The sequence below is a fragment of the Austrofundulus limnaeus genome, unplaced genomic scaffold, assembly GCF_001266775.1.
Source record: "Austrofundulus limnaeus strain Quisiro unplaced genomic scaffold, Austrofundulus_limnaeus-1.0 Scaffold175, whole genome shotgun sequence".
NCBI classification, from domain to species: Eukaryota; Metazoa; Chordata; class Actinopteri; order Cyprinodontiformes; family Rivulidae; genus Austrofundulus; species Austrofundulus limnaeus.
In genome coordinates, this window is record NW_013952577.1 from 753971 (window position 1) to 765504 (window position 11534).

The 11534-nt window shown below is 41.7% G+C and overlaps 1 long non-coding RNA gene across 1 annotated transcript in view; it reads left to right on the forward strand.

Annotated features, from left to right (window-relative positions):
• LOC106524081 (uncharacterized) overlaps positions 1–11220 on the forward strand; it is a 27940-nt gene extending 16720 nt beyond the window's left edge. The window contains exons 5-6 of the long non-coding RNA XR_001310968.1: positions 6334–6402; positions 11189–11220. This is a non-coding gene — a long non-coding RNA (uncharacterized LOC106524081). The remainder of the gene's footprint in view (positions 1–6333; positions 6403–11188) is intronic.
• The last annotated feature ends 314 nt before the right edge of the window (positions 11221–11534 follow it).

The following is an 11534-nucleotide window of genomic DNA, read 5'->3' on the forward strand; positions in this document are numbered from 1 at the left end:
CCACAGAGCTGGTCTGCACAGTCCTTCAGGACTCTGGTGCTGACACCATCTGGACCTGCAGCCTTGTTCTGGTTCAGTCTCTCTATCTGCCTCTTCACCTGACTTCTAGATGCAGAAAAGGAGGGGGAGAGAAAGGGAGCAGCATCTCCTGATTTAGTTGAAGACAAACTTGTGGATGTAGAAGAAAAGTCCATGACTGAGGTTGAAGATAAAACATCTGAGGTTTGACAGGAAAGCTGTGGGTCAAAGGAGGGTGAGATGTCTGTTTGGCTGGGGGCAGGAGAGGAGGAAGATGAGCTTGTTCCTGAGCTGAACCTCTTGAAGAATGTGTTCAGCTCATTTGCTCTGTCCAGACTTCCATCCATCCGATTCTCCTTTTGCTTGAAACCTGTGATCTTCTTCACCCCTGACCACTCATCTCTGATATTGTTCCTTTTCAGTTTACTCTCCAGCTTCCTACTATAAACCTCCTTGCTGTCTCTGATCTTGACTTTGAGCTGCTTCTGTATACTCCTCAATCACTCCTTGTCTCGATCCCTAAAGGCTCTTTTTTTCTCATTTAAAAGTTCCTTTAGCTCACTGGTGATCCAGGGTTTGTTATTAGGGAAGCATCTCACTGTTCTGCTGGGGATGGTGTTGTCCACACAGAAGTTTATATAGTCAGTCACACACTCAGTCATGGCATTTATGTCATCTCCATGTGGCTGGCAAAGAACTATCCAATCTGTAGCTTCAAAACATCCCTATAGGGCTTCTTCAGCTTCCTGTGACCACTTCCTCATAGTCCTTGTAGTCACAGGTTGTCCCTGAACAAGTGGTTTAGTCAGTTGTACACATAGTACCAGTTCAGTATTTATAAGAGGACATGTTAAAACATTGTTTCTATGCAGGAAAAGCCATGTAGAGCTCAGTTAGTGTTTGTTAGTGGAGTTCAGTTGTAGCAATAAGCTGAGGAATGTGATGTTTCCTGTTTAGTTGAAGTTAATTACAKCTGGCCCTTTGACGGCCACCATAATGCTCATGTGGCCCTCAGTGGAAATGAGTTTGACAACCCCTGCATTAAAGTATTCCCTGTRTTATGGGATATTTGTCAAACACAACAAACATACACACAAAGATGGGCAAAACATTTATCTCCTTTTGTCTTTGGATGAGAGAGATAAATGCAGTTATTGGAGTTTGACAGTAAACAGCTCTTACCTGAGTCTTGGTTGTTCTGCATGTTTGAGTTGTTATTAAAGAGTCYTGTGATGAGGAGGCTTTAGGAGATGAATATTTAAATCAGTCTTYCTGCTCCTTTTAGCTCTAATGCAGGAGTGACTGACAGGCAGTGTGACAGGAACACTCGTCTCTGAAACGTGTGCAGAGAGTGCAACTCAGTGAGCAGCCGTTTGGACTGAATAACATTTATTTGTATGTGATTGTTTGCGTGTTTCTGTTCTCTGCCTTTGTGCCAGAGTCAGATCAGTGTGTGCTGTTGATGTGTGGACAGCCATTTGACTGCTGTCTGCGAGTGCAATCAGATTTCAATCTCTTTCCTCTCTATGGCTSWGCTGGTGCGGCGGAGGTGCCCCATGGGGAAATGTAATTATACCCTGCTGGCCACAGAGTGCGGGCTTCACTGCCCTATCTGTCTCAGGAGAAATGGTGGCTTTAGGCCCCCACTCATGATATCACACAGCAGTGGTGTTGCTAAAAGCATTTTATATCTTGGAATTTTTGTGTTGAACTCTTTGGCCAGTGTTCTCCTCTAATCAGACTTTAGATGCTGGCTTTATCTGTGGCCATTTGTCACAGTTTCTTACAGCTGTGAATAATTTATGGAAGAATTAACTGTGCTGCTAAGAGCAGTGATGAGGAGATTTTGGAATATAGACAAAATTCAGCTGACGTTAAAATCCATTTAAAATTTTTTTAATCATGCCTGGTGTAACGGTTTCTTTTTTAACGGTTATTTCCATTTCTGCTGGAGCCACTGACCTATTAATGTGAAGACTTTTATTGTTTTCGTGTATTTCTTTTATTTCTGCATGTGTTCGTGTCTCCTGTGCTGCCTGCTTTTGACTGAGTTACATCCTGAAATGGTGTCCATTAGGGCAAAACAAACAGACACGCCCCACTCTCCTGAATTTAGACAATCAATGAGAGCACTCAGATAGCAGCAAACTAAATGCATCATTAAAGTCACAATTAAATGAATGCAGGACCCGGAGATGATAGTATGACACTCTAACCCAAATCAAAAAGAAATTATATTGTAGTTCTTGTGAAATTCAAAGCGAGGGTCCTGTACTGTTTGAACTTTTGAAGCAGTAAGAAGATTRCAAGGTTAACAGATTAAAAGAGAAATGATTAAAATGTCTCTGACAGTAGCATTAGGTTTATCAACAGGAACTAAATACAGAGTGGCACTCTGAGTACACAGTATCACCCTGCAAATCTGTTACCTGTTTCATCAAGTTTTTATTTATTAACTTTTATTTAACCAGGCAAGTTTAAACTCAGACATCCCTCTTTGCAAGGGAGGCCTGAAGGCAGCGTAACATGCATGTTTTTGAATTACGTATAAAAACCAACCCTTACAAAAAAAATCCCAACATGTAAATTTGGTATATGTGGTACACATGTAATCATATGTGAAATCATGTGAATCACGTAAAAGCACATGTATATGTGTGATTTTAGAACGTTTTGTGGTTAAAAAAAACATGATTCACATTTTTTCCCATGGAAATCACACATCTCCACATGGGAGACACAATCGCACATATACATGTGCTTTTACATGTGATTCACATGATTTCACACATGCACCACATGTGAAATYCATGGGATTTTTAGTWATGGAGGGTGTATTTAAACCTCAGCAACATTCTGTGGAATCTAAAATCTAAAGTTATTCACATGGAAAAACATCTAATACGTAATGCACATGTGAGAAATATGTGAAGATAAATTCCACATGTGATAAGTTGAATGGAATATGACGTCTTGTATAAATGTGGCCCACATGTGGGGAATGGGTACCACATGTGAACATGTGAAATTCATGGGATTTTTTGTATGGGAAAGTACCCATAGAAAACACAGGCAAACATGAGGAGAACACAAACTCCACACAGAAAGACCCCAGGTCCAAACAGGGGTTTGAACCCAGGATGTTGAGTCTACAGTGCTATCACTGAGCGGTCGTCCTCCCATTCTGCTTGGCATCTACAGGAAACCCAGCTGAGCCTGCACTCTCCTGTCTTCATTTTCCTGATTTTCCACACTCCGACTTCACCTAATCTCCATTTTTGTTCTCATCACCTTCTCTCTATCCCGGCATCACCATCACAACTGCAGCAGCATTACCCCAGCACCCCTCGTACATGCCTCCTCCTCGGGGTGTAGTAGCCACTGGTGTGTCTAATAAGGTTTGTGGTATTACACATCTCTGAAATTGGATTTTCTCACTCTACCAATGCAGTGGGATTATGGCTTTAAAGGAGAAAACTCTGAGGCAAAACTGACCTGTGACTGTGAACGGTTTGTTCCTGCTACACCTTAAAGGTGGATACATCAAGAGACGGACACGTCCATAGCTCTAGTGAAAGATGTGGAGGTAAACAAGCTCTTTATCCTGCAATTAAATAGACCTGGAGATGGGAGCTCTCATACTCTTATATCTGGATTACAGTTTCTCTGCTAACAACCACTTTGACTCTTCCACACTCCTCATCTGAGTGTCCACACAACTCTGACTGTGTTTGATCTAATTCTTGTCTAACAAATCTTTTGATCTTTCTTGCCTGACATCCTGACACATCCTCGATTCCTGCTTCCAGTTTATCTCCATTCCTTCTAATCCTTCAAATCTGGCTGCAGGGTAAGCAGCTGATTCTCAGTCAAGTACACGATTTGTGCTGTGTATTTTATTTTACCTGATCCACAATGTCACAAATCCAGATCTGTCTTGTCTTTTTGTTTGTTTGGTGCAAACAGAGCAGAGGACAAAAGAAAATCTAAAACCCAGCTGAGACGCAGCAGTAAATACAGCAGAGATTTTGGCAGTAAGCTGATATTAATTAAGAGTTATGGCTTTAGTGAACTCTTAATTGGCAAAGAGACGGTGCTGAGGATGAAGGATCAATAGAGGCAGAGCCCACTGAAATCAATCTGCTTTCTCTACAACTTGAAGAATTCACCCAGTGAAAGAAAACAGAGCCTCGGGTGGCTGCTTACGCACTCTTTTGATCAAACTACATCAGGATCAAGTTGAACAGAAAACTCATTCCAGCTCATCTGAGTCAAAACACGGATCGACTCACTTTTATGAAATGTACGCATTTTCTCATTCTGCCCGAGAATATTTCTGCAGTTTGCTGTAATGAACAAGGAATTATTGCACCAACGTAATGTTTCTTATGGAACAGAATATCAAGTGAAGCCCTGGTGTATTTTTGTTCTTCCACTAAAAATAGTCACTTTCTACTCTTCCTTTTTTCCCTGCTTTTTGCCAGGGTAATAACCATCTTTCTGCACTGTCACTTTTTGATCTATCATCCTCTTATTCACATCAAGGACAAGGCCAGGTGTCGCATTTTCTTTCAGTCGCTACGCTCGTCACAGTACCTGTCACCCGGAGCCTGTTCCAGTCCCCTCCCTTCCTCCTCCCCCTCTCTGCTTATTTATATTAAATCTGTCACTCCTTTTATTTTATCGGGAGAAAAAGAAAGTAATGCATTTTTTTCCTCTCCTCTTTGTAATTTGCAGCCTGCTGTGTCTGCTGAATGCTGCGAGCGTCTGGGTGTCATTTTTGGCCGCATGAAATCCTGTCAAAATAAATAATGTCAGGACTGTTGTGTCTCGTCATGACTGATGTACCTGCTCCTCACGTGTCCTTGTTATTTATGAAGTTATCTACTATCAGCTCCGAAGATAGTTCTGTTGCTCTTTTCCTGCCTCAGATGGACAGATGGACGGGCGCAGTTGTTTAGACTCACCTCTTCTTGATGCCCATGAGTGGCTGGCAGTTCTGGCACAGGCAGCGAGCAGCTGGGGTCATACACATGCCTTGGCAGCAGGGGGTTTGCTGTGGGATTATAACGTTCTTCTCTCCTCCTACCATTGATGTGAGTGCCTTTGTGTTGTTACAGGCACGTTAGAACCCATTTGGCTCAGCTCTGATGCTGGCCACTGACACCTGTCCAATCTGAACGGGGATGAGACGGCTCCAGTCCTGTCATCGTGTCTTCACAGACAGGTGGAGAACAAGGCTTCGTAGCTTACAGATCACAACTAGAGGCACTCGCAGACACTAAGATAGTGAGCTGGCAGCTTGATGGAAACAGCTGGGTGACAGCAAATATTTTTCTGCCTCTGACACCTGGTTTGAAGTTGAGTAAAGATCGCCTGCTTGAGTAAAAGTGAGCAGCCTTTATGTGGCATTACAAACACAAATCTATTCTTATTACTAATGAAGAGTGAGAGGCACACTTCACTTACCGTTATGCTTTTAATAGTTCCTCACAGACGAGAAGGAAAATGCAGACTTCAGCTTCGTAAAATATTTAAAACCTCAGACCATTTCTCCCCAATTTTTGACATGAGTCTAATTAAAGCTTCTCCTGAACTATTTCCTTCTACCTCCGGCATTTTAATATTCGTCAAACATGAATTTTACCTAATCTACGTATTACTGGGATAATTACACGAGTGGCTGTTTATCTCTATCCTGCAGTTTGTTACACTGCTGTGGTAAAAACAGGCAGGTTGTGTTGACCAGACATCAGTCAGTTTTTCTCTGGCTGATGCCAATCTTTATTAATCACATGATCCATATACACCACTGATTTATTTATTTGATCAATTTGTAGTTTTCATTTTTAATTATACTTGTTTAACTGTATATTTAACAAGCTTTAGAAGAACTGGTACATTTTAAAATAATATGCAGACAAGGACTTTCACTTAAAACTAAATAGTGGACTACAGCTGTTTGTAGCAGCTGCTGCTGCTGCATCTTCATTTTCCTGTTTGGTTAAGTGTGCACAGTCATGGCCGACTGCCAGGTTTTTTTAAAAACATGGTTGATATCAGCTGATTAAAATCAGGCGGTCRATTAATCGGTCCATTTCTGGTGGTGAAAGGGAGGGAAATCTGAATTACACCATTCGTTAGGCAGGACAGAGACAAAGCAGGCAGAATAAAGACATGAACAATGTTTATAATTAAAGGTTTAATTTAAACAAGACGCAGCAGCAACACAATGTAATCGTCTGGCTTTGTTTTGGCTCCTGAATCAAAGCTCTGCACCTGCCAAATATTCATTCAATTTTTGTTTTCTTACAGAACTTGGCAGTCGGAGGCAGATTTCTGTGGGAGAGGAGAACACCGCGAGCAGCTTGTTTAGAAGAGAAGGTAAGGCTGTTCACCACCTACTCACTGCTTCASTCAAACCTTCTCTCACTTTTCTTACCTTGTCCAGATGTGCATGTGGAGGATTTCTTTTGTTTCTACAACCATAMGTTTCTTTTTATTTCTTTAGAAATRTTCCCTYTGGCAGATTTGTCCATGCATGCAGTGCATGTGTTCATGTTTCATCGTTAAAACTAAATCATAGAGCCACAACTTAATTGTCAAAGTTATTATCTTTCTAGAGGAATCCTATGTTTATTTGTTTTCAAACCTCAATGGATATAATTCCTCCATCTAAGCAGATGTTTGTCAGATTGTGATTATTGTTGCTGCTGCCGTGGTTTTTTACAGATCCCWGAGGAAATAAAGAGCAGTGTGCTGCAGTTACAGTTATTGTCAACACTTTGTTTACTGCAGCAGAATGAATTCATCACCTCTGAAAAAGACTTGCATCACGCGGCTTCAGAGTGCCCATCTTAATAACTAGCTTTATCTTGGTTAGCTCATCAAAGTGAGATGATGGCTGTTGTTGGTGCAGATAYGCTGGCCATGATAAAACTGCAGCAGTCTGCCCGTAACAACAAATGGAAGTCAGAAAAAGACAACAGAGCTGATAACCGCTGCRGAGTGTGGATGTGGGCTGTAAACTAGCTTCAAGTGAGAACAAAAGAAGCTGCGGTTGAATAGCTGGAGGCTCTGCGGTGTTAGCCATCTCCTGTAACATTTGCTGTGGTGAGAGTGTGAACAGCTGGGCAGCAGCAGCTCYCAGCTCATGTGGGCAGGGTTTGTGTGCAGCTGTGCAGCGCTGACTCGTTAGCACCTGAACATCATCAGGATGTGAATATTTATTGCTCTGCGTCTGGATTAACACCGGCGCAGTGTGTTTTGCAGAGAAGTCGGCTCCTCCGTGAAACTTTTAATGACAGTATTTGGGGAAGATGTACTCTGATATTTTCTGTTTTTCTTGTCTTCGTGACACGAGTAAAAAAAAAGACAGGTGAATGATGTGGCTTTGGTAAGTTATTCTCTTTGAGGGCTGATCTCCACTTCAAACCCCTCAGTGAGGACAGCATTCACCTCTCTTTCTCGTTCCTTCTTGGCAGACAGGGCCTTCAGCAGTGATGGATAAAAAAACATCTTTTTTAGAAACTCTTTAAAGATTTAGTTCATCCACTGAATGAAGACCTTGTCAGTTCAGTTTTTGCTTCTCAAAGCCACTGTCCTTTGTTCGGAGCCCTGTTGTTCCTGAGCAGTTACATGACATCGCTCCTCTGTTCCTTGCACTTTGTTGCGTAAGATTCTTTCATTATCTTGTGAGTGACAAAAGTTTATTTTCYTTTAACACATTTGGAGGACTCACCTATTGTAGGCAGCAATTTCTCCTCCATCAGGTCTTCAGGAGGGGAGTGTGGTTTGCACCGTGGGGTTCCTGCAGCAGTTTTCTGACCCGTTCTTTTCCACATCCAGGAAATGGAGAGTGCCTGCCCTCTGATTAAAAGTCAAATATTAAAGTGCTCTGTCGTGAGCTGGACCTAATTGATTCTTTCCACTGGGTGCACACAGAATGGGCTGACAGCAGGCGATACCAGGCTTTGTCAACATCGGGCACGGTGCCTGAAGCTCACGAYTGCACCCCAGTAAAGCTGGCTGTGAGCGTGCCAACCTGCGGCGCCACACACAGTGAGGCCACTCGGCAMTCCGGCCAGGCTTTATAGTAACGACACAGAGGCGGCTCATTCTTCTGCTGTGTGTCAGCTCCCATCAGCTCGCTGGGAAGTCGGCTCTGTTTGGAAGGAAGTGGCGGGCTGTGACGAAACTCTGTGCGTCTTCACTTTAAAAACTGCCCTCTTGCATAACCACTCATCTAATTTAAACAGGCCGAGATGATGAAAAGAACAATCATTTGATTTCTACATTTTTCTTCTGTTCCTTCTCTTCAAAATATTCACTTTAACAGATTGCTCTGCTGAAAACTATGTAATATTTAGAAATGTACAGTAGTTGTGCGTAGTATAGAAGCACAGAAACATTTTACTTACAAATTAATTAAAATATGTCAACAATGGAAGACTTGTCCGTCCAGACTAGGGTTGGGCAATATTGGCCAAACAGTTAATCACAATTAATTGTGGTATTTAGCTGATAACGATTAATTTGATGATTAATCCCCTGGAGTCCCTGGACACCCTTATGTCCTAGTCACATGACCAGTTTAGTGGGAAAGATTTGCTCTTCATAAAAATCTGTTCCAAACTGTGTCAAAATTACAGACTTCAGGTTATACATCAAATTTTAAATTGTGTTGATATATAAATAAATTACAGAACTTTTTTAATGTTCTTCATATTTGAAGCAGAGAGGAGCATCGAGCAGACTCTGCTTGCTGACATTAATCTTAATAATCGTCAAGTGCCAAAAAATAATCGATTAAAGTTTCTCTGAAAATTAATTGCACACGATACAATTATGCCCAACCCTAATCCAGACAGACTAAATAAAACTTTTCTGCACTCCTGGTAACTCTAAGTACAAAACTAAATGTATTTAACAGCTGAAAAAAAGTGGATTTTGCATCATACGTCCCCTTTTTATCTCACTTGGTTACAACTGTTGGAAACCTTTTGAAGACTCAAAATTACGAGAAAATAAACAAATTTTCAGTTTCAATCTCACTAAATTCAGTGTTTGCAGCCAGTGAGTCGTTTAGCTATGTTTTGAGGGACCAATTTAAAAGAATCAGAACTTTTTTTATATGCACAGCTTGCAAAATTGTATTCTAGGCTCTGCACAATATTTCACATCGTACCTGCCTAGGCTCACTTTGTAACCATCTTGGCAGCTGCCCACATTTATGATTGAATCTACTTGCAAGAAGATAAGCAGATTTTGAGCAACTTTTAAGCAATAATTATTGTCAGTGTGGTGTTTAGACGCTCAGGCTGTAAATGATAAATGAACCCTCTGACCACCACAGCAGGCAAAGCGTGTGAAGTGTTTTGCCCAAGGACACAACAACTGAGATGAAATACAGCTTTTGAATTTATAGAAGATAAATTGAGAAGGTTTGAGATGTTTTTAACATGTTCAAATATAAAACAACAAGGCTGCATAACTCACTTCTGAAACGCTTTCAGGACTTCCTCCTAAAAACTGTTCACCAATTCATCTCCAGCACTTGCAGCCCATTAACTTACTAACATATTAGCATTAACTGTAACATTTTCAGCTTTGTTTACAAACTGTTACATCTTGTAAATAAAGTCACAGTATGCATTTAGTTCAGAGTTGCAATAATATTTTCATCAATAGGTTTTTAGTGAGGGGGAGATGATCCTGCTGCTCTTCTCACCTCCTCAGATGGACAGAGCTGTGTTCCTTTCTTTTTCTCCTCTACTTACTGGKTGAATTTACTGGCCGTTTTATGAGCACCGTGAATTGTCTTTGCTCCCCATTTATTTTCATTGCTTTGCTGCTCCACACGTAAGAGAGTGAAACGGTGATCTTGGCTCTATACATTGTTCATTAAATGCAGACATTCATCCTCAGCRTTTTCTCATGAATCTGATTGACCTTTTTGCTCCACGTGGTCCTGGGTAAATGGGTCCTGGTCGCCATTAATCCCTTGGTGGTTTGAAAAGCTGCCTGTGTCTCCTTGTTGTGTCTRCTGGTTTATGTTCTGTCTGAGCTGATGGATGAAATGAGAGGCTTTGGAGTTGCGTGGAGACAGCAGTCAARGCTGGCTGATGGGGGGTTAATTACTCTTATTAGGACAAGTGCTCTGGCGCAACACTAATTGCAACACGAGGTTGATGAACTTGATCGAGGCCCTGCTCAATCATTTTAATAGAGGAGGGAGGAAGAAACCAGAAACGAGGTAAAAGAAAGGCCAGCAGGTTGGCGTTTAGTGTGTGTAGAGGACATTTTGAACAGAGCGTGCTCTTTTCCACTCCTGTTAAAGTAGCATTCAGTGTCTGAACTTCTCACGTCATATTCAGTGTGAGCGATTGCCTGCACAGATGTGGAACTGTTTCTCAGCTGACGAGTAATCACAGTCCTCCCCTCTGAGTGCAGAGCAGAGCTTCATTTCTCCCTCCATCCTGTTACCTCCCCGCCGCAGATCCCAGGGGGGGTTCAGAGGCTGAAAGAGGGTCATGATCACAACGGCAGGGGAGTGACAGCTGGCTGCCTCTCATACAGGAGCTTAATGGAGCTCTATTAGAAAGACTCAGGTCCAGCAGCCCTCAGCTGTGACCCCAGGATGAGTGTGTGAAGGCAGSTAAAGAGGCAAAGATGAGGTTCCATTAGAGCAACTGGCAGGCAGGTGGTCAAAGTACTGACATTAACCATCAGCACAAATAAGATGGTTTACTTTCTCCTTCCAGACACTGGAGATGTCTGAGTTTTATCATGTTTTTATTCTTGTTTTATCAGATATCTCAGAAAAACAAAATAAAGATATAAACTCTGTTTGTAAAGCCACTAAGCACCACCTTTCAACAAATGCTATTCATGTCTTCAAGGTGTGTAGTGGGTTTTCAGTTGCCTGACTTCAGCTGCAATATTTGCAGCCATTTGTGTAAATTATTTATTTATATTTAAATATTTTGCAATGTGTAAAACAACATAACAGTGACATAAAGCACAAGTAAACAAGTGAAAAAAAGAAACGTTAAATGACAGACATGACACTGATTCCAGAAACCAAACTTTACCATCTTGTATCACAAATTGTCACCTTTTTATCCTTTTTTAATAGTATTTTTAAGATTCTGGCTGTGTCTCAATTCAGGGGCTGGGTCCTCATGAGTGCGCATTTGTCGGCCGCATATGTCATTGCCCCGCGCGGAGGACTGTCCCAATTCGAAGGCTCCTCATCATGCGTCTGAGGAATGCGTCCTACTTCCTGTCGAAATCTGAGGATGCATCCACGTATCCTTACCAGCCGAGGATATCCCAGGATTCAATGCGTGGGCAGCAAAATAATCTGAGAAATGAAGACGGTGGTGTTTTTATTTTTTTTAATGTGTCGGCGCAGTTTGGAAATTCACCACGGACCGAAGGATTTGTTTTTTAAAAGTAAGTTTAGCAAATTAGCTGATGAAATGTATGCTGCAATAAGATGTTAAATAAAAGAA